At 47.0% G+C, this 27,807-nt stretch overlaps 1 long non-coding RNA gene across 1 annotated transcript in view; it reads left to right on the forward strand.

Annotated features, from left to right (window-relative positions):
- The first annotated feature begins 4,961 nt into the window (after nucleotides 1–4,961).
- Nucleotides 4,962–27,807, forward strand: part of LOC114012173 (uncharacterized) — a 29,036-nt gene continuing 6,190 nt past the window's right edge. Inside the window, exons 1-3 of the long non-coding RNA XR_003554476.2 lie at nucleotides 4,962–5,114; nucleotides 8,289–8,432; nucleotides 10,439–10,535. This is a non-coding gene — a long non-coding RNA (uncharacterized LOC114012173). The remainder of the gene's footprint in view (nucleotides 5,115–8,288; nucleotides 8,433–10,438; nucleotides 10,536–27,807) is intronic.

A 27,807-nucleotide genomic window follows, 5' to 3' on the forward strand; every position in this document is an offset into this window, starting at 1 on the left:
TTGCGTGGCAAGGTTTTGGTTGAGGGGGGAGCTACAGGGGTGGCATCTCTAAGAAGATGCCAGAAGCTTCCCCTGTGTCCAATGGAGCCAATGCCAGCTGGCTCCAAGATGGACCTGCCACTGGCCAAAGGCCGAACTTATCAGTGAAGGAGGTAGTGTCTCTGATAGCATATTAAGGGGGGGGGGGGGGGGGGGGGAGAGAAAAAAAAAATCTGTGCCAGTGGGGGAGAGGCGTGAGACTGTGAGGGCAGCAACTGCAGATGCCAAGGTCAGTGCGGAAGGAGGGCAGGAGGTGCTCCAGATGCCACAGCAGAGATTCCCCTGCAGCCTGTGGTACAGACCACGGTGAGCAGGCTGTGCCCCTGCAGCCCATGGAGGTCCATGGTGGAGCAGATAGCCACCTGCAGCCTGTGGAGGGCCCCACGCCAGAGCAGGTGGATGCCTGAAGGAGGCTGTGACATGTGGGAAGCCCCTGGTAGAGCAGGTTTCCTGGCAGGACTTGTGGATCTGCCACGGGGAATGCATGCTGAAGCGGTCCATTCTGAAGGACTGCACCCTGTGGGAAGGACCCATGCTGGAGCAGTTTGTGAAGAACTGCAGCCTGTGGGAAGGACTCATGTTGGAGTTCATGGAGAACTGTCTCCTGTGGGAGGGACCCAATGCTGGAGCAGGGGAATGGTGTGAGGAGGAAGGAGCTGCAGAGATAAGGTGTGATGAGCTGGCTGTAACCCCCATTCCCTCTTCCTCTGCGCTGCAAGGAGGGAGAGAAATCGGGAGTTAAGTTAAGCCCGGGAAGAGGGGAGGGGTGGAGGGAAGCTCTTTTTATGGTGGTAAGTTAAACTAATTTCCTCAAGTCGAGTGTTTTGCCCATGACTGTTATTTCTGAGTGATCTCCCTGTCCTTACCCTGACCCTCAAGCCTTTCATTGCATTTTCTCTCCTTTGTCCGGTTGAGGAGGGGAGTGAATAGAGGGGTTTAGGTGGGCACCTGGTGTTCAGCCAGGGTCAAACCACCACAGAGAAACATAACCTCTCGCTTTTTCAAGCCAAGTACCTCAAACTGCTACACAGAAATTGCTGAAGATCTGCGACCCTGTTCCTTGTGAGGATATGTGAATTCACGCCATGTTCTCATGCAGACAGGGAGTGCTACCTTATGCTTCAGACTTGTGTGCCCTCTCAAAAATGTGCTTTAATTATTTTTCCACTGATTTTCCCAGATGCTTTCCTGACCATAAAGGTCCTAACTGTTGTCCCAGTTAATGTAAGTATGTATGTTCTTTTTGCATCATTTTGGTCAATAGTCCCAGGTCATAAAATCGAAATAAATCCTGCTGTGTCCACCATTAAGTTTGCAGTAGGATTGTTCTGATGAACAGTTTTATATTTGAAGCGCTGAGAAATTCTATGGCAGTTTAACACCAGGAATGACCGAGAAAAGAATTAAGTGCTGCAGGAAGCATGTTACTGAACTGCTAAATGGCACCCTTTTTTGGGTCTCAGTTGAGTCAATTATAAGTATGAAATTGGAATGCAATTCTGCAGACAATGCAGAATTGTCTCTTGAACAAGAATAAAAACCTTTACACTGCCTCTTTTAAGAGTATTGGGAGTATCTGTATACAAGAAGAATGCCCTTAACTCGGTGTTGGATGCTTTTCAGTCGAAATGGGATTTACATAGGACAAGTAAGAATGAAAAAGCGTAGTAAGCTGTAATTATATTCGATGACATGAAATTTAATGAAAGACCTCGCTACTGGAAAAGAAACAACCACAATTCTGAGAATTTCAGTGAAAATATTCTTCTGACTGCAATGAGTTACCCTGTGGTAAGATTGTCTGCTGTCTTTTTGGTGTTTTTAATAAGAAATTTAGAATCAGTAGTATGGGTCTTGATAAGCTACTTCACTTTGAAATTCCTGCTGGCAGATCATTGTGGGGAGGCAGAGAGGCTGATGGCTTTACATGGATGCAAAGTGGCTCTCGTGCCACTTTCGCAGAAATTTGCATGGGTGCTAGAAGCTTTAGTTCAGCATGTCTCAGATTTTTCTAGTTTGTGGCATGAAGGAGCAATTCCTGCAAATAGAGAAAGTTTTTTCTGGTTGCTGTATGTGTAAGAAGAAAGTAAATTCTTGCTTGATATCTGACCAAAAAATACTTGCTACCAGCAGTGTGGTTTCAAAGGGATAAAGTAATACTTCATTTTTGTAACAAAAGCTGAATACAAAACAACTATGTAGAGAAGAGTGCTGGCCTTGGCTCTGTCTATGTTACCATTAAATCTGGAATAGGCATTTTGTGCTAAACTCTACTTGGCTCTGCTGACCAGTTATAATGAAACATTTTCATAAAGGCATGGGGGGAAAAAAAAGCTGTTGGAGCTGGGAGCACCTCTAGTCTCCTTTCAGTGACAGACCTGTAGTATTTAAAACTTTTTTTGCTTCTACATTCTGCAGTATTGATTTAGACATTAGACTGAATTGACTGAAAGGCTACTTAACCTCACATGGCTGAGCCAAATGAGAGACGGTTAAGGAATTTGTTCAATCAGCAGGCAAATGTTCATGTTACAGGTGGTACCTCTCTGCCTAAGTTTTCTCAGGTATAGTTTGAACAGATGATGACATTTCTGTTAATTCCTAAAAAATTATTCTGGGCTTCAAAGGCATTATATGTATCTTTTGGGATTAAAGAATCGTAATTTATCAAAGCAAACTATGAAAGACAGTACTTCTGATCTAGGTACTAAAGTTGTAAGTCACTCATGTTAGATAAATACTGTTCAGAAATAAAACCAAAATACCAAATAATTTTACTTGGTAATAAATTTACTTTAAAAAACCAAAATAATTTTACTTTCTTAAAATATATTTATGTAAATTATTATTTCCTGATGTTCTCCTCACAAGCAAATGTATAACTTCAGGAGGTGTTGTGAAGATGATTCAGCTAATCTGGCTCTGTAGTTGGGTCATTTCACTGGGGGGAAAAAAAAAAGTTGTAGGAGAACTAATGATACATTTCCATGACAAACAGCACAAAACATACAAGTATTTTTTTAGGTAAAATTGACTCCTGATGGACGTGATTTTGGCATTTGAAGCTGGAGATAGACATGGAGGCGAGTATGAGGTGGTGTGGCACAAGAAGCTCGGCACCTAAGCGCTTGCAGTGAAAGGCTCAACCCCAGGGTTGTAGTTGCCAGTGTGCTGCATTTCTGCTGCGTGGTCAGTATGTAACGATGTTCTAGCCAAAAAATTTTGTCAACTCACTTCTGGAGAACCTAACAGAAAATACTTTCATCCTGAAGTGAAGAACAGACCTCTTGCCTCTTTTGTTGTTTGTTTGGGGTTTTTTTTAATACTATTTTTGAGGGAAGAAAGAAATGAGAGATGATTGTGAAAGACAGCATTAGAGAGGATCATCTGTCTTAGCCAAGTTTCGTCATAGATAATTCTGTCCTCAGCTCAGTCTAGGAGATTTAAATTTAATCTTGTCCTGTTCTTTCTCTTCCCCACCCCACGCTTGGATTGAAGGTAGGAAACTCCTATGGCACCTCAGAGATTGCAAAACAAGTGGCTTCTCGGGTTTCTGTGATGTTTAGGATGAATTCTGCTCCTGTTTGCATTCTAGACCTTGCCTCTCATGATTACAGATTGTTTGCCCATGTTTGCAGATTGCTTGGCTGTATAGTAGGGCAGTATTTAACACATTTAAGTGTGTTTTATTGTTATTCACAAAGCCTCAGGTTAGAAGTTGAGAGCTAGTAGGGTATAACATGTGCTGTTTGTCTTCAATAACATTGTTGAATTGCTTGAATGCTGCTGAATAGCACTATCTGTTGCCAGAGCTGGTTGTACTTTGCTGGAAGAGCTGCTCCATTGTATGGTTTGCCTTTGCTGGCTGCACCAAAGAAAATTATTAAAACTTGAAAGCTGACATGTGCTTTGTGTGGGAGGAAAAATGAGATTTACCTCCAGTATGTCCAAGAGGAATAGAGTGTACTGCACTGCAAAGCTGCTCATGCAGATTAATCCTTCCATTACGCATCTTGCTGCTCATCTGCCGAGGAAGGAAAAGGGGGTTGCTGACCCTGCTCCTTGCTGGCCTTCTGTAGTAAAGGCAGGCAAACAGAGTCCATTCGGAGGGGGGCGGGGGGGGAGGTGAACTTTCAGGATAGGAGTATTCCTGCACAGGTGTCTGTTGAAAAACACGGTCATTGCCATCAGTGGAATTATTTTTCCATCACATGTGAAAACATTTCTCAATTGATGAGCATGGGACAGGAGAGCAGAGAGCCATGGGAGGGTGGAAGCTCTTTAGGAGGCCAGCACTGCTTATCCCAGTTGGGGCTTAGATCTTTTTTCATTTGGTTTTGGTGTGGGTTTTTTTGTGTGGGTCTTTTTTTTTTTTTTTTTTTTTAACCCAATATGATTCAAAGCAGTGTGTTAGATCAGGTCAGGCAGGTTATCTAAATCAGTTGTTCTCTTACAATTGTTTAATCACCTAATCTAAAAAGCTGAATTCTGTGTCTACAAAGGCAGCTTCACATGGTGGGGTAGAAGATGCTTTTTGCATAACAGACCTCTCTGCCTCTTGCAGGTTTTTTTGAGGCAGAAACCTCTCTTGCTTTTAGGGCATGCTCCGACAGCATAGATTGCAGAGTCCTCATCAAAGAGTGTTTTCATAGTATTGGAGAGGGGTCAGGTCCATCTCTTGCAAATAAAGCTGTGCATGACCGCGTGGTCCGCACGGAGCTGTACCTTAGACCTAGTGTAAAACTTCACAAGTGTGTAACATCAGGATATAATTTACTTAATAATAGCTCACAGGTTTTGATAATACTAGATAAAATAGGTTTGCTTTAGGATTCCATAAACAACAGGAGAAGAACTCACTTTGAACTGCTGCTATGCCATGCAATCAATAAGCTGCCTAGTACAGATCTCTGTTCTTTCAGTTCGTGTTTGAAAGAAATGGACTCTAGAACTTTCTGGAAAATAACTAAATAGAGATCTGTCTACCTTTCTATTTAGCTAACGACAGTTTTCTCTGCTGTTGTAGCCATGTGGTTTATCTGTCAAAACAGCTGGGAGCACAGACACTTTTTAAGGTAAGGGGCAAAAGCTTGTGCAGAGAGAGATTTATTTCTGTGTCGCGCAGTCAGGGAGGTACCGGTGCAGCTACTGTGGCGGGGGGAGATGCTGTGGTTTGGTGGTGGTCCAGACCAGAAAGCTCAGTGAGACAAGGGTCTGCCTCCGTGGCTAACAGCGAGGGAGATGTACAAGCAATAGCAAGAGCAGGGCAAAAACTATCTGTGAGAGGTTCCCAGATGCACATCTCTGGCACCTTAGCAGATCCTGCCGTAGCACTTGCACAGCAGAGCCTGGCTCACGGGGGTGCTATCGCCGCAGTAATGAACCAGACGGTTCTCATCATCCCCTGGCCCTGTCAGTGGTGGGAGTCTGCATTTTTACAATCACAGGCTGAAGGTTCAGATGTATATTCTTTCGGAGCTAGAACTGTCTGAGTAGGGATTTTTTTCTTGCAAAATACCCCATGACCCAGTGGTTTTCATTTGCAGTGCTGCTCGCTGTGATTTTTTTAAAGCAGCTGAAGAAAATAGTAGGTGTGTCAAGGCTGCTGGTATTTTTGCTTGGATTTTGGCTGCCTAAGGCCAATATGCTAGGTTGTAACTGAGTCAGAAACAACTTAAAAGTTACATTTTTACTGGTCACACTGAGAACAGCTCCTCAGAGGAGCAGATCTTAACAACAGGGAAATCCTCTTCACAATGTTGTATTTGTAGCTTTCTATGGCCAAACACCAGCTGGGTACATGTGCGCTGGGCTTGGGGTCATCTGTGCTGCAAGGGCCTGGGATCAAACCCTGCCAGCCCCAGCGCAGTGGGATTGGCCCCAGTTTACCCGTAGGAAAACACATTTTTCTGACTTGACCCAGTGCTCTGCTCACACTGGGAGAATTGCGGCGCTGTCTTGGTGCTTGTTCTCCAGCACGTCACAAGGCACATTGGTCTTATTCATAGTCATGGCTGATCAACTCTGTGCGCTTACATCCACGTATGGAGGACGCAGGGTTCCCCGCATTCCCCACCCCCACCCCCCACCCTCGGATTTACTTAGAATTAGAGACAAATGCCAACCAGGCTTTGGCAGGCTTCACTGTGACTTCCTTACTCAAAATTGCTGCTTTACAATTTTTGGCTTGGCCTTTCTGATCTTTATCTGTGATGGACAAAAGATTCCACCGTGTCTGGGTGGATTAAATATGCGATAGAGCCCCATGAAGTGTCCTGTTATCTCAGCTGAGTGATGGCACGTGTAGGCCCAGAGCTGCTGTTTTGAAGAAAAAATCTCCCCTTTCCTGTTGTTCTTGGGAATTTTGTTGTTCTTCTAATGTCCTTGAGGATCTGTGGTGACTTGCTGATGTGAATCTTTCTGTGAAGCACTGCCTTTCATGAGTGCTGATGTGAGAAAACTAATTTAATGGATTTTTCTCATCAACTTTTCTTGTGCACATATCCATGTGGTCCTAAGGCTTAGAGTCACCCATTGCGTACAAAATAAATGTCTTCCTTTCTCCTGAATTATTATTCCTAGCTTTGCTTTGTGGCTGTGAATCAAAAAATACTTTGACAGCACACTTTTGTAGTTTTTGGAGTCCCCAGACTACAGCAGGCAACGTATGAGGTTTTTATAACTTTTTCACAAAAGACTACAGCCTTTTATCTCCCTGTTGCACTTATACTCTTTCTATACTATTTTGAAGGATACAAGCTGGAGACTTCGCATACTGCTTTCAAAACTCTTAAAGTTTTATTTATCAAGAATAAAGCAAAATGTTCCATAAAAACTGAAATATTGTATTTAGCATTGGAGGATGAAGTGGGAATATTTTCTCCTTTCCTCATAAGCAGGGAAGAGGACAAAGAAATGGAGAAAGGAGTAATAATTCTTATGTCCTCATTGCTTTTCTCTGGAGCAAATAAATACAAGCTTTATCTAAAGCTGAAAGGGAAACATTCAGGGAACTCTTTTTGTGATGGAGTGGCCTGTTGGCAAAGGTGTTTGACCTTTTAAAAGAGAAAGCTGACTGCAGACCTCATAGGTCCCATCTGCAAGATGTTACCTGCTCCTGTAGCATGCCACAAAGGATGTTAATTTGTGAAGCTGAGCAGCCTGATCACATGCCCCTTCTCCTGGAGGAGTCTCTCTTGTTCTTGCTGAGAGAGAGGAGGCTCAGTCTGAGGAGCCAGAGGGCAGTGCCTATATTATTTGTGTTTGGTGTATTGTGTTTTTTCTGTATTTTTAGTGTATTTCGGTGTGTGCCTGGCAGAGGAAAGAGGCTGGGCACTGGCAGGTGGCAGCCGAGCCCTGCTCACCTTTGTGGCCAGGGACCGGGCAGGGTAGGAGCTGAAGCAGAGGGACTTATACATGATCCAACAGAAATCAAATTACAATCTGAATATTTTGAACCTTAGCCTGGAGGAAAGGCACACTGGGACTGGAAATGAGGATAGGGTCAATGCTGTTGTGTGTAGAAAAGCTGCATCCTCTTGCTGGGGGAGATGCTTTCAGACTATGCTGTCTGCATTGTATACTGCTCATACATAATTGATGGGGTTAATTTTTTTCTTTGGTGTCATGATAGCATTATAGTGGATTAAAACCCTGGATGAACTTGAGGCCTTTGTTTTAATATGGGCAAAATTTTTGTTCGATGCTGTGTCAGAATGTTAATGACTTGAAAGTGCTCCCTGTTGTGTTGAATGCTGCTGGGGAAAAAATGCTCTAGTCAGGTAAATATATGTTGAATCAAGTGAAGGGGCAGTTTGCTGGGAGGAAAGAAAATAACCAAGTGGTTTGTTTCAGTGTCAGACATTTCAGAGGTGAAAGTGAAATCCATGGAGTTACATGGAATGGAAAATTAAGTTGCAAGAAGGAAGTATTTGTAAAGTGATTGAGGCAAAAGATTATGTCTGAATTCAGGACACCCCAGGGATGTGGTGGGATAGTATTTTTATATTGCTGCCACCACCAGCACCAAAACCTGCTAGGCCATTTCAGTGTGATCTTTATTTCACAGATTTGGCATGCTTTTGCAAGGCAGAGTGAATTACTTGGACTGTCAAGAATAGATGTTGTTGATACATATGGTTGTATTTTAGGCAGGTTTCTTACTAGAACTTGGCTTAATGATATCACCAAATAATCTCCCAGTGCCACCAACAGTTATGATTTCAGCCTCTGCTTCCTGGTTTGTACAGCTGAATCCCTCCCGTTGAACTGAGCCTGAGCTGTCCTTCCTCCGCCCATCTACCACTTCACCACAGCTTTCATCCTGCCTACACAGGCTCTTCCCACCCCCTGCCCCGAGGAGTTAGCTTTCTAGTTGCATTGGAAAATCAGAGGTGAGTGAAAGAGCGTGGCCTGATCACTGTGGAAATATGCTTTTGTCAGTTGTAAAGGCCTGTGCAGTTTTTAGGGTGGTTTTAGTCATGGACTTCCTTCATCCAAGGCAACAAATAAAGACTTCAAAGCATTGTGTTAAGAAACTTGACTCTTTGCAGCAAGAACTGTCCCAGGCATTTACCTCTCCAGTTGCTTTCCAGAAGCTAGAGGGATTTAGGTGAGTTGCCACAGGGCAGTTACCTAGTATTGTATACACTGGAAGAAGGGGGGAGGAAAAGTCAAAGTCATCTGTTAACTGGAGAGCACAATGACCTTAAACTCATTTATCCTGTCCTGACAGATCTTAATGCTCTGTCATTTTCTGTTGGAGAGACGTGCAGTTCTGGTAGGCAGAGGACAGGGAAAAACGAGGTAGCCTCACCCTGCTGGGGCACATCAGCCACGGAAGGACACGCTTGTCAAAAGGCTTCTCGCAGCACTGCTCTACAAATGTAATTAATGTTAAAATTGCATTAATGAATCTTGACTGTCCCTTCCTAGCTGCGTGGGTGGCTAATCTGATGTGTGATACGATGCCTGGGCATGAAGCTAGGCATTCCAATGCCACACAAAACCATCCGATTGCCCTTGGGAGGGGCTTGGCAGCAGCAATGCCATGGCAGAGCCTCCCCAGGCCCTGCTCAGCCAGCTGCCCTTAAGAGCAGAGGCACTGGAAGTGTCCAAAGGGCTGGCTGCGGCCCACAATAGCAACTTCTCCTGCCCGGGGCTTCCTCCTGGCCTGCTCTCCTTCCCAGGCATCTCTCAGGCACAGGCTGGAAGAACTGCGCTCTGCTGTTTCCTGCAGCCCTCTTTGCTGAGGGGTCCCTGGGCCCCTTGGCCACTATATAACCAGGAGTAAAGCTGGGACCTGTGGTGTGAGGATGATGGGTCTCATTAGACGACGAGCGCCTGCAGGCTGGGCCACGTGGTTAGTGGTGCACACTTGCCCAGCATCCAGCTGGCTCTACCCTATGGTACATAGTGGAGCACAGGGCATACGGTGTGGTTTGGTTTATGTGAAGAGACCCTGAATGGCTCCTCAAGAAGGTTTGAGGGCTACCAAGCCCAACAGCATGAGCTCTGCAACCCTCCAGCTGCCTTAGTTTGGTTCAGATCCTGTCATAAACCTTTCCCAGGTGTCTCAAGCTGTATAGAAAAGGGAACATGCACTTGATTTTACAGCAAAATATGGTCCTTTTGTCTGTCTCACTATCAGTGAAATGGGGATAACATCTGACCACACTTCCTGAGAGGAGAGGCCTTTATAAAAATAATTTCCTTGTTCAGTGCTTTGGGGTCAATGCAAATGCTATGTGAATGTGACCTGCTTTTAAGCTTGAAGAGTAAGCCAGTTCAGTGAAGGCTTTTGGAGCAATCACTGCTGACACAATGCCATCAGCTTGCAGAGACATGGCCAAATCAAGTTCAGGGCAGGTTACAGCAAATAAAGTCCATTACTGACAGCCTACAAAGCAGGTGTACTTTCATTGCCCCCTCTGCCCTGGTGGTACTTCCTGATAAGATGAAGCAGGAATTGCTCCAATCTAGACACAGCTGCAGAAGTCCCCTTGTCCACTGAGCATGTAGTGGGAGATGTGAACCCAGCATGTCTCCTGTTTTTTCTAACCACAGGTGGAGGTGCTTAGAAAAGCCCAGCATCATCACCAGGAGAGGTTCTGAATAACCTGGGATGGCAGTTCAATGTCGGTCTTCTCTGGGTGATGATGCAACTTGTGGCTGGGGGAGTGTGCTCAGCCCTCTCAGCTGATGTGGGACCTTTAGGAGACCTCCTGAACCTCAACAACTCTGGCCAGAGATGTTATAAGCCCAGGAATTACCCCTGTGATGGCTGCTTTGATAAGCCAGGCTGAGTTGTTTGATGCAATTGGCTACATCTGGACAGGAGTCTATGCTGTACCAGCACCGTTACAACTAGTAATGATTTATTCCTGCCCTGTCTTGCAAGGAGTCTGGTAAGAGAAGCCAAAATCTGCAAGGACTGTGAAAGCTGCCTTCCTCCTGGTCTCCTACTGATTGTCCCTTGTGTGATGTTGCATCTTATGGTGAGTTTGTATTTCTGTGTGTTGTTGCAGTGATCACTACTATGGAATATAAGCAAAAAAGGCAAGTACAGTTTGAACTCAGTTATGTTTGTTTTCAGTAGAAGAGTCCCTGGAAAGGTGAGTTTGGCATGCTGGTTAAGCAGAAGATGTCGGAGATCTTCTTACTAGCTCTTTTATTGAGAAAAGATCTGGCAGGAATGAGGACAGTCTTTATCAAACTCTTTATTTTATAGTTCTGCTCTCTAATGTTGATTATTTAAAAAGATGTGAACAGAAAAGGAAGAAAGGGCCTCCTTTCCTTTTCCTACTGTCACTGTACGATCCCCTTTTTTTTTTTTTTTTTTTGCCATGGTAATAGGTGGAAACCTTAAGCTTTAAACACTTTTCAATGGAAAGCAAATGCGAAGTTCCTGTTTTAGCTTCCCATGTGTCACTTCACTAGGAGTGGTACTAGGCAGAAAAGGAGAGAAAATACACATAATGGAAAAATTTTCCTTCTCAATGGTTGGAGTTATTTGTGCAAAATAAGGGCATAATTTTTCTCTCTGCTTTTCAGTCTTAGAATATGAGGTTGGGGTGAGGGGGAGTCAACTGGCTGAACTAATTCTCCTCAGGAGAGAATTAGTAACTTTACAGAGAATGAGTAATCTTTCCCCTTCTCCTTTTTCATAGTGGACCCAGAAAAAAAAAATAGGATGTGAGCTAAAAATACTTACGTGTTTTTCTTGTGGTTGTCCTTATCTGGACTACACTGTACTCAAGGGAGTCACAGCGTCGCAGATGGGATCTTCCATAAGCCAAGCAGGGTGGGTCAGGGGGTGACTCTGGCTGGGAGTGCCCTGCAGCAGTGTCCCCTGCTGCTTTGCCCAAGGTGAGAGCATATGGCCCAGGATAGGAAACAAAAGACTCCTCTGTGTGCAGCTAGTGAAGAAGTTCAGGCTGGCTTCTGCGTGCTCACACAAGCAGCTGATGAACAGTTTTCATCTTCCCCCTTCCCTGCACTGGCTACTGATGTTTCACGTGTGATTTACTGAACCCATTTTCCCTCCTCCCAGGCTTGTTACTAAGCCAGGGCAGGTGACCTGGGGAGTGTGTTGTAGGGTGGAGCCGTTTGCTTGTGGATGGGGGTTCAGTAGCTCCCTGCCGTGAATGGGGGATGGCCATCCTGCCTCCTTCCATCGCGGTTGGGCAAGCCTGACTCCACAGGTGGCTACAGCCAAAACATCTGAACACGCTCAGCCATGAGGTTCAACGGGTCAACTTCTAAAATTTCTTATGTGCCTCAGAAAACAAAAGGAGCATAGATCTGTGGCGGCTTCTGGAACACACAAAAGAACTTGGGGCTTATGTCTGGAGTGAGAGCTTGCCTTGCGAAATTTGGGCTGTTCACTGAAAAATACTGGATGGCTCCAATTTGTAATGCTGATTGAGAAAAGTCCTGGGATCGGGGTTGATTTTTTCAAAGCAAGTACCTCTTGTTCTGGCTCAATTCTCTGGCAGGTCTCTGGATTGAAATCAGGCAGCACCGACCCATCTTGTATTAAATAGCATGTATAGATCACTGATACAAAATCCATGCTGGGTAGGTACTCTTACCATCTCCCTGGAAAGTCACATACAACTTCCACCTCCCTTCACAACCTAGACCACTCCTCCAAATATTCATACGTTTAATTCCTGGGTAGATTGGTGGTTAAAGCAGATTGAAGCCCGAGGCAGATGCCAGCCTGGCAGTGTGGGGTGGATGGAGGTGGCACAGGTGGAGTGGGAGAAGCTGTTGTTACACCCCCATGAACTGAAGCTCATCTGGACAGAGCAGTCCGTGATGTTTTCAGCCAGCAAGGGCAAGGAATCTAGTTCTCCCTTATGTGAAGGTCCCTGCACCTTATGGTGGTTTCATAAAGTGCATTCAGGGCCCCTCGGTATCCCCTTTGAGATTCCTCAGTGACAGCAGAAAGAAATCCTGCCAGGTTTTGCCTGTATGGGAAGGTATTAAAGAGCAGTTTATCAAAATTAATTTTCTGACCACATAATTGCAGGAACAGGTAAGCCCACGTGTGTTGTTTGGCTAAAGCCATGTTATTCTTTCATTCCTGTCAGCTTTTGCAGGCAGCCGTGTCCATGAGGGGCTGGTGGCCCCATGGCAGGGTGAGCCAGGGAGTCTCCTGCTGCCTGAAGGAGGTGATACATCTGCCTTTTTTTAGGCCCTTTCTTTTCACAGCCCATAATTTCTTTACCCAAGTGTAAAAAAGGAAGACCAAACAGCCCCAAAATGAAAAAGAAAAAAACCCAAATCTTCTCCCTGGAAACATTCAAACATGCAGGAGAAATAAAATAAGTGAAAGGCAACTGAAGCAGCCTTTCTGGAGACTGGCCTCTAATGCCACCACAAAAAATCAGCAGTGACACCCCCTCCCACACAGGTAGGGATGGTGCTGGGCAGTACCTGCAGCTTTGCATTTTTTCCCAGCTGTGCTGCAGGTGGGAACCTCCTGGCAGAAACAGGCTGGGTGGAAGAGGTGCGCTGTGCTGCTGGTCGCCTTGAAGCTGAGCAGGCAGCTACTTCGTGTGCAAACCTGCTGCCATTCCTGCCCCCTGCTCGTTCCTCAGCCTGCACGTTACTGCCGTCAGCTGCCAGCTCCTGCCTCTCACCCCAGCATCATTGTCACTCGCTCCCTTTGCACCATGCACAGCTCAAGGGTGTCTTGGTTTTGGCTGGGATAGAGTTAATTTTCTTCTCGGTAGCTGGTGCAGTGCTGTGTTTTGGGTTTAGTATGAGGATAATGTTGATAACAGACTGGTGGGTTTAGTTGCTGCTAAGTAATATTTACATGAAGTCAAGGACTTTTCAGTTTTTCAGGGCCTGCCAGCGAGAAGGCTGGAGGGCCACAAGAAATGGGGAAGGGACACAGCCAGGACAGCTGACCCAATACCACAGCCAAAGTAGTATCCATACCACAGAATGTCGTGCTGACTATATAAACTGGAGTAAGTTGCCTGGGGGCTGCAGATCACTGCCTGGGGGCTGGCTGGGCATTGGTCAGTGGGTGGTGAGTAATTGTTGTGCCTGTCACGTGCCCAGATGCCCACCTAAGTATCTGCTGGTAAAATGCAACTGGTAAAACAATAAACCCTTTAGCAGAAGTCCTCTGCACTTTTCCTTCCCCTGCACCTGGTCCATTAGCATCCCTGCCTCCTGGAGCAGCTTTGCAATTGTCCCCAAAAAGCGGTACATTGGAGTCATTTGGGACTAATAGGGGCTCTGAGGTTTCCGCCTAAGGCAGTTTCTCATGAAGTCTGTCAAGGCAGCTGTCCCTTCGTGCTTGGAGGAATCCCCAGCATTGCTGGCTCTGCTGTGCTTGAGAACTGCAGCAATGTGACATAGCAAAACCAAAAGAGAATGGGCCTGAAGCCACATAACACTTCACAGGTCAAAGCCAGCTTGTCTGACCTCCCATGTCTGGGGATGTCTGGGAATGTAACATCCCTGTGTGCTTGTGCCAAGGCAAACCTGTCTGAAACACAGCCCCTGCTGTGTGGGTGTGGGGGCACCGTCTGCCTGAGGATCCTCACTGCTGCCTTCCACGACATCTTGACTGCATGGTGCTGGGCAGCCAGGACCCAGTGCCAGACCATGGTGCAACCCCTGGGCCATGCCTACACAACTCCGCTGATGTTTGTGGAGGAGCAGGTGTAGGTGGATCCCAGGAGCCGTTAGGAAGCTATGATGAGGAAGGATCCTGCGTGAGCATCCTTCCCTTCCTGCCCTTGCTCCTATCTGACTTTCCACCCACCTTGTGCCTGCTCAGTTGCCACCAATTCCTCACTCCTCTGTGCTCAACAGCCTCCAGCCCCTCGCCTGTGGTGTTTCTTGCTGGCTGGCTGCTCCCTCGGTGCCCTGAGCGAGTTTGCTGGCCCTTCCGGAGGTGACAGCCGACCTGAGGGGCACCAGTTATTTTGAAGTCTGGAATCTGACACTGTGGATGTGCGTGTCTGCCAGTGGCCTTGGCAAGCGCAGATGGGTTACGGGTGTAAACAGATGGGCTCCTTCTTCCGGGCTCTGAAGTTAAGGGACAGGCGCCCCGCTCTCTTTTAGCTGTTCTTAACAACAAAAGCCCTTCTTCACCCTTCTTAGCCATCATTTGGTGTCCCTGGCATTTCACACCCATACGGCTTTGCTTCCTCCTGCCTCATCCCAGCCCACCCTCCCACTAATTCTGCTTTGTGCCAAAATGCTTGTCCTTCAAGCAATGGGTGGCTTCATCCCTCCAGCATGCCAGCAGCCCTGCAACCAGCGAGAGGGACAGGCTCAGAGAAGATGCTGGCTCTGTTTCAGCAGGTGTCAGACGCCCTGTGTGCACAAAAGCTGCCAGCGAGGGAGTCACTGTGCCAAGAGTTAGTGACAGGAAAGAAAGGAACTAAGTCATGTTTTTGTACAGCATGCCACTTCTCGTTGTGAGTACACACGTGAGGGGGGGTGAGAGCGAGAGCCTACAAAGCCCTTTGGAGGAGGTGCTGTGGGGACCGGTGACAGGGATTGCTGTTCTCCAGCTTTTTCTGTTCATCCCCCCCTGTTTTCCCACTCCCTCTCTCATTTTCTTTCTGTCAGTTAATTTTGTGCCAATTCAGCTCTTCTTGACAGGGGCTCAGGCTGCGGTTTTAGCAGGACCTGCCGGTGCTGGCAGGGAAGCACGCTGGTCTTCTCTCCTGCTGGTTTTCCCCTTTTTCCTCTTCTTTGATCAGCTTGCCCAGCACTTCTCACCAGCAACAGGAAACCCATCTTTTTGGCAACAGCTCACAGCCTCTGTCATCTCCTGGACCCACAGTGGCTGCTGGGACCTGTGGGTGCTTCAGCAAAGGCCAATGCAGTCAGTAGGAGATGTGCCAGGGGGTTGGGAACGAGGAGCCACGCACAGGTTCTGGCCACAGTCCCAGCCCCGTGCTGGTGGCGATGTGGAGGTCGGGACTGAGCCATGGCTTAGATGCAGGGGTTTTGCTGTGGCTGAAGGGACTCCTGTCCTTGCCCCCTGCCTTGGCAGTGCTGGTTGTGCCTGCCCCTGTGTTGGGATCCATTCCCGCTTTGGGGGACCCTAGGGGAAGGGAGTACTGCCACCTAGATTTCTCCATGGATGGTTGAGAGTTTTTCAAAAACCCTGATTTTTCTCTCCTTCTGACAATCCTGTACCCAGTGCATCCTGGGGGCACCACGGTGGGTGCTGAAGCTGTGTCCCACAAGCTTCCTCCCTTCTCCCTCCTGTCCACAGCTTATGAGGGAGCTGTGCACATTGCCCTGTTTGTCATTCCCTAGACACTGGGAGGGGACAGGGGATATGTGGGGACACCCATGTGAGTGGGATGAGGTTTTGCACCTCCATTCCTGAGACTGTAGAAAAGGGGCACTGACGCAAACAGGTTGGGAGCTGCTGGTGCAACCATCACAGAGGCAACTGGTGCAAAACCTGGAGGCATGGGGACAAAATCCTGCCTGCTCAAATGCAGGGCTGGGGTGGCCTAGGCACTCCGGGAGCTGAGCTGCTGCTCATCGGCATCCCTGCCTGCCCCTTGGCCAGGACCCAGATCCTCTGGCAGCAGCAGCTGAAGGGGAGCTGCTGGCCAAAAGCAGTTTCTCTCCCTCGGCGGTGGCCACAGGATGGCAAAAGCTCCTCAGGGCAGCTCTGACAAGAGCAGAACAAGTTTGTCAGGCTTTTTTATTTTATTTATTGGTAATTTCAGCTGTGACATCACCGATGAAGTTGAATACTTTAGTTTAAATCACCTCTTTAGTTTAAATCATGAAGCTTATTTTGCACAGAATTACCCTGTTCTTTGCATAAATACTCTTGCTTAAAATGTCCTTTGGCTGGTAATTACATTACAACTTAATCTGTGGAAATTAGAGTTTGTGGGGAGGGCCAAGACCTAGTACAACTGAGAGCAATATTCCTGCCCCTTTTAAACATAATTAATTTGCATTGATTTTTACAGCAATATGAAAACAAAACGCAGGCTGTACAGCAGAGGATAAAAATACACGCTAGTGAAGCCAAGTAAATCAATTGCTGTGGGCTTTGCCTCCCCCCGCCCGCCTCCTCCTGGGAAGGGCTGGGTAGCAAGGCTCACAAACGTAGATGTGGGCAGAAGGGCACAACTATAGTCCTCTGTATTTTATATGGGCAGAAGGACACAGTAATTGTCCTCTGTATTTTAAAAGCGCACCATGACCATGGCATTGCGTACTGTCACCAGCTGTTAGAAAGGGGCTAAGTTGCTGTTTCTGCTCTCGAGCCACTCTGCTTGATGTATTCGCTTTCAATGCACTGAAGACTCCTTCACGTCCAATGCATGAGCAATCAGATGATCCATCTAGCCCCCCAAATAGGGACAAACTCATTATTTTATTAAGGAAATCTATTTAAAACTGAAGGGAAAGGTGGTTTTTGACCTGTCTGAAAACACTGCTCTTTCAAAATAAGCATGTAAGGTCTCCCCTAGGACAGTGTGCAAGGCTGCTGCAAGGGTGTTACTATTTAAGGTTACTTTTGCAACAGAAATTGCAATTTTGGCTTCTTCAGAGGGGAATCAGCACCCCAGCTTCTGTAGGATACAGAAATCAGCATGTTATCCTGCAGAGCTGCTGGCACTGTGGCAGGGGAGTCCCCACCTGTATATTCTCTGGGCTACAAAGATGTCACAGCCAATGTGTTTACGATGCTTATTTTTGAGCAAAGCTGCCCACTGGGGTTTCCAGCCCTTGGTCACTGGCAGAGGTCAATGAGGTAGTGGCTCCAGCAGGCATGCAGCTTGTACAGATGCTGTTGAAGGGGCCCACGTGATTTCTTGGTGGCTTTTCTTCATCTGTGTTAGGTGAAGGGAAACTCCCGGTGGGTACAAGCACACATCCAGGGCTTTTGGGACACTCACCTATTTCAGCTCATTTGCTTCCTTTTTTTGCTGCCTGATTGTATCTCAGGCTGAGCTGCGCGGGAAGTTGACTTTGCAGTGTGGGAAAAGAGGAGGTCACCATGAAGACTATTCCCTTGAAACCTCTTGCTGCCCCCATGGGCAAACTGTGTGGGTGTGTTTGAGGTGCTGGTGGTGCCTGGCCACCTCCTGGCCCTGGTGCATCTGCCCCACAGCATGCTGGGGAAGCTGGTAACTGATGTTCTCCAAAGCCACCCACGTTTGGGTGCAGATGAGCTTTTCCTCAAGCTCTTGTCTCTTCCCATAAGTATTTGGCTGGTGTAGGCCAGCCGGCTTCTCACCAAGCCTGATCCCAATTATCACACCATTCAGGACCACCGATGGCAGCTGGTTGACGTAACAACTGCATTTCCCAGCACTGGAAATAGTGTTTCCCGTTGCCTATCTTTCATTCCTGTAATCCCAAGTGAAGGCTTTTGCACTGTTTTTTCATTTATTTTCATCTTGAGGAAGAAATAAACACATTTCTTAGTTTCCTGTTTGGAGCAAAGCAGCTGAGTCGGGACCAAAACTGTCTCCGGGCGCCTGCTTGGGACGAAGGTGGGGAGTGAGTGGCACAGGGCAGCTGCAGAGCATCACCTCAGTTCCCTCCACTCCTGAATTCACCTTTCTATGTGCTTCAGACAGGACTTTGCATGGTCAGTGGCCATCTACTCTTAGGCTCCTCGTCTTTTGGCAGTTTTTTTTGACCTCTTATGCCTGGAACATTTTGTGTAGCTGCAGCCATGGCTGGCAGCCAGACAGCCCTATGAACATCACTTCCCACCAGCCCTCCAGCTTCTCGTTCTCCCTCTGAGCCTCTGTGCATCTCAGTTTTTCCAGTAAAGGCTCCTTATCTCCCCAGCAGACCACGAGCTTTGCCTGGTCCACTCTGTGGTGCAGGGCTGGCACCTCAGGGACCCTCCAGCCTCTTGCTGGCTCCGGGGAAGGTGCCGGCTGCTGTGGCCGGAGCCTCAGCCAGCGGGGGTGTTTGCTGACTTTACAGGCAACCAAACTGAAGTCTGCTCCTTTCCGAGGGGCCTTAGCCCCGCTGGCTTTTACACATCCTGGCTGTGTATGTTGCAGTGCACACCAAGGGCTGGTGCGGGCAATGCCATGAAGAAGCCACACCATCCGCGGGAGCTCTCCTTGCTGGCAGTTTTTCAGCTGTATGAGGGGACACTGATGGCTAGAGGAGGCAGGGCACAGCATCCAAGCCATTGCAATCACATTTGTTTCTCCCTCTGGAAAAACGTCAGGCTGCAATGAACAGCTTCAGCCCACAGAGGCAAGGGGCTGGAGAGAAGCTGTGTTTTTTATAATACTAACTCACAGTGTTTCAGGAAGAAGGGCAAACAAGCTCTCAGGGGACTGCAGGCAGCACTGTTTATCCTGCAGCACACAAGCAATGTCCCAAACAGCCCAGGAAACTTCTTTGGCACGTCCTGGGGAGCTGAGCTCAGCACCAGCCCCCTTTCCCTGGTTGTTCATTCCCCATTTTGAGCTGCTCCAAGCATTCATGTGGTTAAAGAGCTCACAACATCCTGCCTCCCAGATTTCACCTGGTTTATTTCACATCTAGTGTCCCCTGCTTGAACGCTTTGTGTTACCCAGCCAGCAGCTAGGCAGGGCCAGGGCAGGGGCGATGCAAGGATGGGAGTAAGCGGGGCCACCCTCACCCTGGTACAATCCTCACTGAAGTCTTTAATGAGCCAGTGCAGGGAGCAGATCTGACAAAAAAAACCAAACAACAAACCAACAACTTTTCTGTTTGTTATTTTAAAGCTCTGCTTAGTTTTATGTTATATTTTTCTAAATTCTACCTACTCAGACTGTTTCTCCATGGGATCAGACAGCAATATTGCCATGGGTGGCACAAGGGTGGTCAGCAGGGTGGCTTCTCTCAGTGGCAGAACTCTCCTGTCAAGAGGGAGAGGCTAGGGGACTGTAACACCAGATGGAAAGTCAGTTTACAAAGAAAATACTAATATTTTCCATTATCAAACAAACTTCTTACCTGCAGACTGATGGATGGCAGCACCATCAAGCCTTCACCGTTTTGTTTTCTCCTGCCCCCATCCAACAAAAACAGACTAGCAAATGCAATTCTTCAAGTGGTACTAATGTAATAAAATGTGCAGGTCCTCAAGTACAAGGACAGGGAACACGGGATGGGAAGGGCAGAGACAACAGCCTGGAGGAGTTTTCCTGGCCACAAGTGAGCTTAGACTTGAAGCAGTGCTTCTCCCCTTCCCAAACAACCAGTGACTGGGACCAGCTCTTCCTGGGCTTTGCTTGATGCAGTTGTGCTGCATCAGTTGTGCAGTCAGAAACAGCTGGGGCCATGGGGACAACATTATTAGGGCCTCTTGGAGAGGTTCCCACTCAAACAAGGCATGTAGACAAGGGCCAGCTGAGTCATGGCTGTGGGAGAGGCTGTAGCCAGCAGATGAAAGTTCTGCATCACCAGGAGCTGTCAGAATGAGCGTTAAATTAAGTGTAAGAGAGACATTGTGCTTAAGGCTCAATTTACTGTTCCTTTTCACCATGAAAGCTCACACTCATGATTTTACTATGCCCCCTGTTTTTTAACTGAGCTCTATCACCAGCTGTTTGCCAGCAATATCTGCCTGGGGTTCAGCCCGTGTCCACATGTGGTCAGATCTTTCAGGGCTGTGGATGAAGTGAGTAGTGAACTTCAAAAGCTCAACCACATACGACCTATTTCACAAGTGAGTAAGCAGAGCTTGGGCTGCAGGAGGCTCTGAAGCAGGGGTAGCCATCAGCTATGGCCACGGTGGGAAGCCCAAAAACCGTGTAAGAGGAAGGTGAACTGCAAGTAGGATTGGGGTCTGTTGCTGTGATTTGAGAGAGAGGTTTTATTAAGGGTGTAGCGTGGGTGCCCTCCACTTCTGGGAGTTCTTGTATTTGCAGAGTGAATTTACCAGTGAAACCCTGTGCAATGACTATTACTCTTGGAAACTTTCACCACTTTTTTCTGCCTGTTGCTCATTAGTCCCCTCAGTAGCCCACAGAGCTCCAGGTGGTCTTGACAAACCCATTTCCCCTCCCTCGGAATTCCCCTGAATGTTGCTGCGGTTGGTGGCTCCCACAACTGCTCCTTTTTTATCACCAGAAGCTTTCGCAGGCTTGCTATGACCTGAATTTCTGATGCAGTGGAAAAATTTGAAGGTGAGGAAGGACACTTTCCCAAACGCTTTTATTTACCATTGAGCAGTGAAAAAAGTGGGGGCAGAAAGGCACCCCCCTTCTTTTTTTCCACGTGAAGATTATCTTTGAACACAGGAACAGACTCGGTCAGCAGAACAAAGCAGGACACCCACGCAGATGGGTTTCCTTCGGCACATTTGCTTTTCCCACCTCAAACTGTCATCCAGATGGCCTGTGGGCATTTGTCTGGGTTTCCAGCCCCGAGCTGCCGCAGGTTGTCTGGAAGCCCCAGTATGGCCACAGACTGTACTGTGCCTCCTGCCTACCTGCTCTGCTGGGGAAAGGCAGGCAGGGCCAGGGGAGCCCCCTGCTCGCACGTCCCGGCAGAACAGGTCATGGCTGGCCATCTGAACCCCCAGGGCTGCATTTTCCTGAGGAGCTTTTTGTAGCTCTTTGTAGCCATTTGAAGAGATCTAGCCCCCTTCTCCTCCTGCTGTATTGGGTTTTTAGCCTGGATCAATTCCCTGATGGGGTTCAATGTTTGGCTCTATAACCCATCGTGCTGTCACTGCAGAGGTGGCAGTGTGCTGAGATGCAGCTGAAGGAAGGAATGGTTGGGAGATATAGGGGGGAAGCAACGGCTTCATGAGCATCAGCATTGCTAGTGAGGACCCTGAATCAGGAGATGGTGGCCTCAGACTTCTGTCAAGAGATCTACCGCACAGGCTATAGAAAATAAAGCCACAGAGCTGGATCTTTCTTCCCTGAGGACCCCTGCTGCCAAGCCCTTCCCCAGCACCCCATCAGGTGGCTCTGCTGCTGGGGGTGCCTCTCTGCAGAGCGAGGTGCTGGAGCTTACACCACTGGGTCACGGACCCTGCTCACAGGAAATCCAAAACACAAATAAACATGGATCAAGACAGCCTGTCCTTGCTAACATGTGTGTTTTCCCTCTTGATATCACTAATTAAATATCTCTCTGACTGGCAAATACAAGAACACTGCCTGTTTTGGACAGTGCTTGATTTTCTCAGGATACGGATGTCCAAACTGCAAGAAAAGAACACATCCATGCTTGTTCCTGCTGATTCTAACCTAGACTTTGTCCAGCTACTTCCATAGTCACATTTTCAGTGGCAAGCACAAATCCCATCACTGATTTATCAGTGTTACAGACTCATCACTAGCAGCATTAAAACAGGTGGGTGCTCAGAGAGGACAAAGGTGTTCTCCCTCCACACCACAAATCATCTTGCCGGATATCATTTGTCCTCTTCCATTGCTGCCTTTGCCACAAAACAAAAAGGATAGCTAAATATTACAGCTCTCTGAAGGTACCCGTGGCTCCCCCAGTGTCTCACCTAGCTATAAACTGCTGACCCAGCAAGACGAACAAGGCTAGATCATCATGAGAGGCACAGGGAGGAATACAAATAGCTGCGTTTACCTGACCCTTCTTATCAAGTCTTGTTTAAAGTTGCTGATAGCATTAACAAGCGGTATGGGCAGAAAGCTTCTATGCTGTCTGTCTGTGGCCTGTGTTGTCTCAGGAAAGTTTCAGCTAACACAACTCAGCCATTTCTCCAGACCTGGCTAAGGGAAATAAGTTTTGTTACTGTAAATAGGAAAGCGCATCTTCTTTCATTAAGATTTTCTAACACAGATACACCCTGAAGCAGGGACTTCAGATGTAAGGTAGTCTGTCTACTACCCTCTGCTCCACCCCTGTGGAGACTGTAAGTCTTTCAATGAAAACACACAGCACCACTGCCTTGGTTCCTACATCTCCCTCAGCACGTGAGGGCTACATCCACAAAGCATGTGCCATCCTTGGATGGAGCAGGGCTTTCCTGGGAGTTGTTCCTCCCAGCTGTAGGATAGTTACATTATTGGCATTATTTTACCTGTTTTATATACTAATATAATTATTATATGGTGTTATATTACTACTACTAATACTATTTCTGCTACTACTAATGATGATGATGTTGAGAGAGACTGTCTGTGGCACGTTCAGGGCTCCTGGTATTTGCATTCAGGTGTAGGTGCTGGGGGTGTGTTAGTAGAAGGAATAGAGGGTTTGAAACACAAATCAAGAGGTGTGGGAAAATAATTAGTGGTAGAAATTTGGGGAGCAGAGGATGATAAACAGGATCTGAAAAGAGGGAAGGATGCTTGGGTGGGAGAGGACGGTGCAGGGCTCAGTGGCAAAGCAGGAGAGAGGACTTAAACTGATCGATCTCCCTTGTGCTTTGCCAGCTGATGGGGCACTGCAGTTCATCCCCTCGCCCCGCATGGGCTGAAGCAGTGCAGAGCCTTCGGTGCATCAGCAGGGCTGTCACCCCGGGGTGCTGTGCTGAGCAGAGACAGAGCAGAGCGCTGCTGGCACAGCACATCTCGCCTGCCGAGAGGGCTGGGATGGGGCTGGGGGCTGGGAGCTGGGGCCAGCCAGGGACCCCCTCCAGCAAACAAGGCCCAGGCACTGCTTTGAGCAGCCGTTTCTGCTGTCTTGGATGGGGTGGCAAGCAGCAAGCCTGTGGCCTATGTCCAAAGAAAGATTGCAGATACTTATGCGTGCTGGTAGATCCTGGGACTCAAATGTCTGTGTCGTAAAACACGCTGAGGATATTCCCAGATTAAAAAAAAAGGCAAGTGACTTGGCAGACAGTTACATCTGCAAAGAGGTGTGAATGAAAACATCCTGAGAGCACTGCTCTTGGAACAAAAGGCCCAAAAGCTCAAAACCACAGAGGGCAAAGGAGAGTGCTGCGATGGCAGCGCGTTCCCATCACCTCCTCCCTGCCAGCAGCCACTAGCGGCCCCAGCCCCAAAGCCCCGCAGTGAGGAGAGTGCTGAGCCGCATCCCTTGGGCACAGAAACCGGGGCAGCGGGAAGGAGCAGAGCGATGGCTCTGCATGGTCTGGCCCTGATGGGGCCAGGCACAGTGGGCCGGTGCAGGGACTTGCTGCCTGGTGCTGTGCCGTGCCCTTTTAAAATTGTCATCCTGCTTTCCAGCAGGAACCCCAGGCCTTCTTCACCACAGCATAAACACCGAGCAAGGAGTGCTCATTGATTGCACATTTGTTTGGTTTAAGACCCAAAGTTTATACAGTTTAAAACTTCTATATACCACTTTTGCAGATGCCTCTGCAGCCTGGTAACTTGTATGTGACAGAGAGAAATAAGCAGCAGAGCACTTTAGCATGATCTAACAGTGGAGTTATTTGATCTGGGGTTTGGTATGTACCGAAAATACCAGCATTAGTGTACTGTGAACATGGCGCAGCAGCTCATTGCCTTCCCGCTTGCACAGGAGTCAGTGCTTCGTAAAGCTGAAGAGGATGCTCTCCTTCCCAGCATCTGTCCTGCTGGTCCAGCCTTGTTTTACACACTCACCCACCAAAGCACAGCCATCAATATACAGCTATTTTTAGCCTTCATTTTAAAAAACTTTCACTGAAAAATAGAAGTTCACCTGGGAAACTCAGCTTTGATCTGTTTTTGACCCTTAATCTGATGTTAAATTTCCACATCTTCGAACATTTGGTTTAGCTGCTGCTATGGTTTGCTAATACAGTGCATAAATTTAAAGACTATTTCTCTTCTTGTGTGAAGTTTTAAGATTTTCTCCACTTGGACTGAACATACTTTATCACATCCTCTAAACTCTGGAGACACTCCAGTGAAGACAGAGCAGTGTCAATGTGAAAAGCAGCAATATTTTTCTCAGTTTCAGACCCCCCATATGTGCCAGACTCTTGCCCAGATCAGACACCTTTTTTTCTCTACACTTAAAGCTCACCAGGGAAAGGAGGAAACAAAAAAAAAAAAAAGAAAAAAAAAGAGAGAAAAAGAGGATCCATTCTGTAATAAGAAGACAAATCACTCTAGTCAAATTTGTCTCCATAACTGGAAGAATTACTTTTAATAGGCTTTTTATTTTAGACATGGAAAATCATGATGTGTCTGTCCTCTATGCGCAATGCCCAACAAAAGACCGTGCCATTTAATATATGTGTCATTTACTATATGTGCCAGGTTTCCGTTCAGTTTTAATTTACTGCTTCTGACGGGTTTCAGCCTCTCCCTTTCAGGGATTATTCAAATCCAGCAGAGATTATTGTTGGCTCTTTCCATTTTAGGCAGCCACCACCACCATAATTTTTTGAGTGGCTCCCACATAAAAACCCGTAACAAGAGTGAAACTCACAGAGAACTCAGTGTAGTATCTGGTACTTTTCCTCTTTCAAAATAACTACATGTAGGAAAGGCTTTGTTTGGTTTCTTAGGCTTTGTACAGTTACTTATTTTAGGTTGCTTTATTTAGTTTATATTTTTGTTCCTTGTACTCGGCCAAGATTTTCCTTTTCTCAAATTCACTTGAGTCCTCCTGGCTATCACACTAGTACCACTGTAACCACTCCTCCTTCCTTGACATTTCTATCCTCCAAAGTTTTGTGAATCATTATCACCGTTCTCTTCCATATATATAGTTGTCATTTGACCACATTATACAACTGATTTGTTTAAACATTTTAAAGCATGGATTCACCAGGGAAAATTAAACAGCCTTTTGAAGTCTTTCTGGACTCCAGGCACCTGTACGTAATACTTGATATCCCCTTTAGATCGAATACTTTTATTCTTTGGCTTGCTATCTGCCTCCTGGCAAAAGTGCAGTCAGTCCCAGCCAGTGTTGGGTCACTGACCTGACAGAGATCCAGTGACAGCTCTCATCACCCACCAAGTGCACAGGGGGATGAGCCAGCTCGGTGCACAGCCCAGGATGATGCACATATTTCAGGTGCAAGAGCAGATGAGGATCAGAGGGTGCATGTATCTACGGCAGCAAGTGACACCCTAAGTATCCGTAAGATGCCAGGGTAATTCTGATGAGGACATGCCCACAGAGGGCAAAGGTTCAAGTCAGCAAGAGGTGACTTCCAACATCTTAGGGAAAAGATTGGTGAACAGTGGCTAAACATCAGTCTATGGACACAGCAGTGAGAACAGGGGTCCTGGGGAACTGCTGACATCCATAGCAGCGGGAGTGAACATGGGTCTCCCAATGTGCCAGACCCCACTGCCCATATGCTGACAGAACCCAAAGATGAACTGCTATGGAAAGATTGAAGATGTCCAGAACATAATGGCAGCAGAGAAGGTTGGATTTCTTCACTACAGCAGAAACTGCAACAGAGATGCAGACAATGTCCAGGAGATAGATGATGCCCAAGATACAAGGTTGGACAATATCAACCCAAGAGAAGCTCTGAAGACTGAGTTGATGTGAAAAAAATAAACATAATCACAAAATGCAGCTTTTATTTCATTTTTTCTTATGTTTGGGATAGAATCAAGTGGTGGAAAAAGCATGTCAGTCAGTATACCTCTATCTACATCTGCCACACTGTGTTTTTCTGCCAGTGAAAGTGGCCTAGAAGCAGTCTTTGAAATTCCAGCTCATACCTTTACTAACAAACCCCAGCAGTAACAAACATGCCAACAGAAAAATACCCCTGCAGGCTATTATCCTATCTATGACAGAAACCAGCAGAAGATTACTCCCAGAAAAGTTCAAGAGAAGAATAGGCTCATTTGCCCACACAAGAAGTTATTTCTAGTCTTGGCTTTCTGAGGTTGCTCTATGCCCTGAAGCTAGTGGGATCTTATTCCTCAAACATGAAAGAGAGAATAAAAGTAACAGCCTCTTATTATCCTCTTTTTTCCTGCCTCTAATCCTATTCAAGACTTAAGCTGACTCTTGTTCTCAGTGACGGTCTGTGAAACTCTCACAAATAACATCGTTCTATAGTAAATACATTTCCTGCAGAGGGTAGCATTATTCTGTAATAAACATATCTCCAGTTACCCATTTAAAAATGCTTCACCTTCAGGTTCACTGAGTCCTCATTCAGTACAGAAGCAACCAGCACCCAACAGAGCACCTTTATAGTCTTCAGTATTTTCTGCTTTTCTACTATGCTCCCTTTTCTGAGTGTCTCTCTGTAAATGAAATAATCACAGGGGGCTTCAGCATAGCAGTCTCTCCCTCCCTTTAATCATAGCTGCCCTTCATATCCCAACCTACCTCCTTTCTCCAGTATCCAGTCTTTTGAAACAAGATCCCCTGGATATTTCAGGCAAAGCTGCCTCCTGACATTACATACTGGCATTGTGCACATTTCTGGAGAAATCAGCTCTGCAGAGGGTGCTTTATCATCGGGCCCTTTAACCAGACATCTAACTCTGACAAACGGCTCCTGTGAACAGGAGTTTTGGTATGTCAGCATCCAAGATGCTGAGCAGTCCCCAGTGCTCACAAACTGCCCACAGGCACTCCTCTGATTTACGTGGGCTCCATCAGAGGAGCCCTGGCCAGGAGCCCATCGCTCTTGCTATGTTGCCAGCAGCTGGAATAGCCCTTGGTGTCTGCCCGGCAGCTCTGCCACACAAGGCTGTCTTTCTTTGGGAGCAAATTCATGCACTCAGTTTCAGTGTTGTGCTGCAGCAGGTGCTGGGGAAAGTTGCAAGCAGCTCCGCTTGATTTTCATTCCTACTTCCTTTGTTCGTGCCTCTTCTTTTTTTTTTTTTTTTTTTTTTTTTTTTTTCCTGGGCTGCTCATTCCCAGGTTGGTTATTTTGTAAGGACATCAGGCCTGTCTGAGAGAGGCTGCTGCTGTGTTCCCCAGACAGCATTAAGCGCTCGTTCTTTTTTTCCTTTCATTGAATCCCTCTTTTCTCAGACATAAATCAGAATACTCTAAATTCCTTCCAGAGCTTTCCCCTCCCCTGCTTTTAATATATATTTTCAATCACATTTTGAAATGTTTATTGTCACAACTGTAAATCTTGTTATTAAGGCTGGAAGGCTGAAAGTTATGTTAAAAAGTCCTACTCAGACTAGGGAGAGTTATGGAAATACCAGGCACGGTAGCTGGATTGAGGTAAACAGACCAGGTAAACTGAGGCAGAAGCAGAGCCTGCAGTCAGGCTGCTGAATATCAGCGTGCTCTGCCACTGTGCCATGCAATTTTCCTGTGGACCATCTTCGTCTGGGCACTGCCAAATTCCTTCTCCAGGACTATTTAATGCAGCTAAGCTATGGGAAGGTGATTGGCAAGATCAAAACACCAAAAGAA

This window comes from Falco peregrinus, chromosome 6 (assembly GCF_023634155.1).
Source record: "Falco peregrinus isolate bFalPer1 chromosome 6, bFalPer1.pri, whole genome shotgun sequence".
NCBI lineage: Eukaryota > Metazoa > Chordata > Aves > Falconiformes > Falconidae > Falco > Falco peregrinus.